Source organism: Gossypium hirsutum, chromosome A13 (genome assembly GCF_007990345.1).
Source record: "Gossypium hirsutum isolate 1008001.06 chromosome A13, Gossypium_hirsutum_v2.1, whole genome shotgun sequence".
Taxonomy (NCBI): Eukaryota; Viridiplantae; Streptophyta; class Magnoliopsida; order Malvales; family Malvaceae; genus Gossypium; species Gossypium hirsutum.
This window is the reverse complement of record NC_053436.1, coordinates 95,324,499-95,328,733: the sequence shown is the minus strand read 5'-3', so window position 1 is coordinate 95,328,733 and position 4,235 is coordinate 95,324,499. Positions and strand designations below refer to the sequence as shown.

The 4,235-nt window shown below is 35.1% G+C and overlaps 1 non-coding gene across 1 annotated transcript; it reads left to right on the top strand.

Moving 5' to 3' along the window:
• Window positions 1-455: 455 nt before the first annotated feature.
• Window positions 456-562, top strand: LOC121213453 (small nucleolar RNA R71). The gene has a single exon (XR_005908834.1). It is a non-coding gene; the product is annotated as a small nucleolar RNA R71 (small nucleolar RNA).
• Window positions 563-4,235: the final 3,673 nt, after the last annotated feature.

Sequence of the window (4,235 nt, the reverse complement as noted above, 5' to 3'; positions counted from 1 at the left end):
AAGAGAAGTTGGGCTGGTTTCTCCAACCTGCATTGTAAGTGGTACTATAGGGATTATCCTGAGGTCTAGAATTATTACCCACATAGTTAACATGTTCGTCTTCTACGTTAGGGTTGTAGGATCGACTTTCTAGATGGTTCCCTCCACCATTTGCGTCACATTGCATCACTGGATGTACCTGCATAGAAATACATAAACCATCAATCTTTTTATTTAAGAGCTCTACCTTGTTTGATAACATGGTGACCGCCTCGAGGTTGAAAACACCAACGAATTTTATCGGCTTTGTCCTCATGACTTGCCATTGATAATTATTCAGTAACATCTCTTCAATGAACTCATAAGCCTCCTCAGGTGTTTTGTTATTTAGGGTACCGCCGGCGGCTGCATCGATTAGTTTTCTAGTTGAGGGGTTCAAACTATTGTAGAAAGTCTGAACCTGTAACCATAAGGGTAACCCATGGTGAGGGAACCTTTTCAATAAATCCTTGTACCTCTCCCGTGCATCGTATAGGGTCTTTAAGTCCATTTGCACAAAGGAAGAGATATCATTCCTCAACTTTGCTGTCTTGGCCGGCGGAAAGTATTTCAACAAAAACTTTTCGGTCATTTGTTCCTATGTAGTGATGGACCATTGTGGTAGAGAGTTCAACCACTGTTTAGCTTTATTCCTCAATGAGAAGGGAAATAACTGAAGGTGGATGACATCATCAAAAACTTCATTAATTTTGAAAGTATCATAGTACTCCAGAAAGTTAGCCAAATGAGTATTTGGATCCTCATCTTGTAAATTATCGAACTGAATAAACTGTTGGATCATCTGAATGGTGTTCAGCTTCAATTCGAAGTTATTTGTAGCAATAGCAGGTCTCACAATACTCGATTCAGCCCCCGCTAAATTAGGCTTGGCATAGTCGTACATAATACGAGGAGAAGGATTCTGATTTACAGGATTCGTGGCAACCACAGGAGGTAGCGAATTAGTCTGATTTTCAGTCATCTCCTCAGCAATATTGGTATCGTCCTCTTGCTCTTCCTTTATATACTGTAAACTCTGCCTTATTTCTCTATGATTTTTACGAGCTGTGCTTTCAATTTCACTATCAAATAATAGAGGTCCTGACGAGTTTCTTTTAGTCATAAACTAAAAGAACCTGCTAGAAGCAAATAAGAGAAAAAGTTAGTAAATTAAAGTAAAAAAAATAAAAATAAAAAATAAAAAAATGGCTAAAGTAATAAAAATTACGTGTTCCTAATATTTTAGTTCCCCGGCAACAACGCCAAAAACTTGATGATCATCACGAACTAACTAAAATACAATAAAGGCAAGCACACCTATCGAATAGTTGTATAGCTATGGTGAGTCTGAAATATCGTATTCGTAAGGACTAAAAGTACTAGTAATAACCATCTTTCTGTTATTTAGCCTAATAATTAAATAAAGTATTTTAATTTAAAATTAAACTAATTAACTATGAACGCAACAGAGATCGAATTGGAAAAATACTTAAGAAAACCAATGAGAGAAACAATACCCAGGAAAGAATCCACCTAAACTTCACTTATTATTCTGATTCTGAATCAAACCATTTATTCACTTGTCTTGATCCGTAGAAATCCCTAAATTGTGTTAATATCTCCTTCAAGACTAAGAACAACTGACTCTAGGTTGATTAAAACTCCTATTGTCCCATTAACTCAATCTATGGATTCCCTTATTAGATTTGACTCTAATCCGACAGAATTATGTTGTCCTATTTCTAGGATTGCAATCAACTCCGCTCAATTATGCTAGATCTACTATTAAATAGAGACTTTTGCTCCACTGAATAAGCATATCAAACTTGGATTAATATCCTGAAAATATTAAGGCAAGGATTAAAAACACATAATTTAGAACAAGAACAAGTATTTATCGTGTAATTCAGATAATTAAATAATATGATCCATCATAGGTTTTATCCTCCTTAGGTATTTAGGGAGTTTAGTTCATAATGTAAAAGGAAAACATCTCAAATATAGAAAAACAACAAGACATAAAAAACCCAAATAAACTTCAAGGGAAATTTGAATGGAGATCTTCAATCTTGAAGTGGATCTGCTTCCGAGATGATTCCAATGGCTTCCTTCGAGTAATTTCTACTTTTTGCTCCGTGTGTCCCTCTTAGGTCCTCTTCTAGTGTGTATTTATAGACTTTAGAATGCTCAAAAACCCTAAAAATTGACAATTTCAGCGTGTTTTGGAAACATGGAGCGATATCGACACGGGCTGCCACACGGACGTGTGCTCAGCCCATGTGGAAATAGTCTTAGCCATATAGATCTTTAAATCAGCCCGTTTTGTCCGTTTTGGCTCGTTTCCCGCTCCTTTTGTTCCACTATGCTCTCCTAAGTATAAAACATGAAATTAAAGGATTAAGAGCATCAAATTCACTAAATTAAATAATAAATCATCCAAAAACATGCTAAGCATGAGATTAAAATGTGTTACTTTTATACTTTATCAGACACAATGACATTTTTAAACATAAATCCATTTAATTATTTGATAGTATTAAAAAATTGAAATAAAAATAAACATTTAGAAAAAATAAAATATTAAGTAATTAAATCATAATAAAGGTACTGAATTAAAAAAAAATCATAATATGAAGGACTTTACAAATTTAACTTTTTACTCACTGTGTTCCAATTTATATGTATTATTATATTATTGTTGCAATATTCGACGAAATGTAGTTTGAGGGCATTTATTTTAGGAATGGTATGAAATATGAATATATATTTATCAATATTAAATAAAAATATTATTTTTTCATTACACTTAAAAGAAAATTTGCACATGACCTGTGCATATAATATTGTTGGTGTTGAGAGCAAAGAGCAAACAAGTTTTGAACTAAAACTTGAGCAGCAAGGCTTGATGCTTGCTGAAGAAACAAGCAGAATTCAAGAACAAAGTTTTGAAAGCAAAGAACAATGAAAATATGGAAGAAAAATTTGATGTTTTTCATTCAAAATGAACATTGGCATAATGCCATTACATATACCAAACATAAGCTGGTCATTACAAGTCAAATTCACCTAAACATCTACCTAACTCCACTAAAACACATTGAAACTTGTTAAAATAACTTGTAAACTTAGTAAAGCTAATTTATCAGCTCAACATCACCTAATTACATCATATACTTCACCTACTAAGTTCAAAAGTAACTAAATTACATGTCATCAACTAAACAAGAACAAAATGAACTGAATTTCATCAGCAGCACTTGGTTCAACAACCTTTGCATGGCTCGAACTGAATTTCATGAGCTGCATGTCATCAACTAAACAAGAACAAGATGAACTGAATTTCATCAGCAGCACTTGGTTCAACAACCTTTGCATGGCTCGAGCTGCATGGTCTGCTTCTTTACTGCTCCTGGTGCTACATGTTGACCAAACTTCAACACTCCTCTTTGGTTAGCATGTTGCAAACTCTTATTTTAGCTCTCAACTGAAGGAATCATGTTACACTAAGGGCTTTTGTGAAAATATCAGCAAGTTGCTCCTCTGAACTGCAATGAACCAGTTTCACTTCCTTTGCATGCTCCATTTCTCTTACAACATGAAGCTTAATGCTGAAATGTTTTGTTCTACCATGGAAAATAGGATTCTCTGTAATTGCAACAGCAGATTGGTTATCACAATATATCTCTATTGCTTCCCTTTGATATAGGTTCAAATCAGTTAGGATTTTCCTTAGCCATATGGCTTGATTCACAGCGCTAGCAGTTGCTACATATTCAGCTTCAGCAGTTAACTAGGCAACCGCATTCTATTTCTTTAAACTCCAGCAGAAGATAGCTGAACCAAAGGTGAAAGCATACCCTAAAGTACTCTTCATATCATCCATCGAGCCAGCCCAGTCACTATCAGTGTAACCAAATAACCTTAGATCTTCAGCCTTTCTAAACAGCATTCCATAGCTCAGTGTACCCTTAATGTACCTGAGCACCCTTTTTGCTGCTCGAAAATGCATCTCATTGCTACAATGCATGAACCTTGAGAGCAGACTCACAACAAACATGACATCTGGTCTAGTGGCAGTCAAGTATAAAAAACAACCAAATAGGCTTCTGTAGACAGACTCACTAACCTGCTCAACGTCACCTTGCCTTGAGTTTCTTTCCAACAGCAACAGGTGTGCTTGTTGCATTGCAGTTTTGCATGGTGAATTTGGTCAGGAT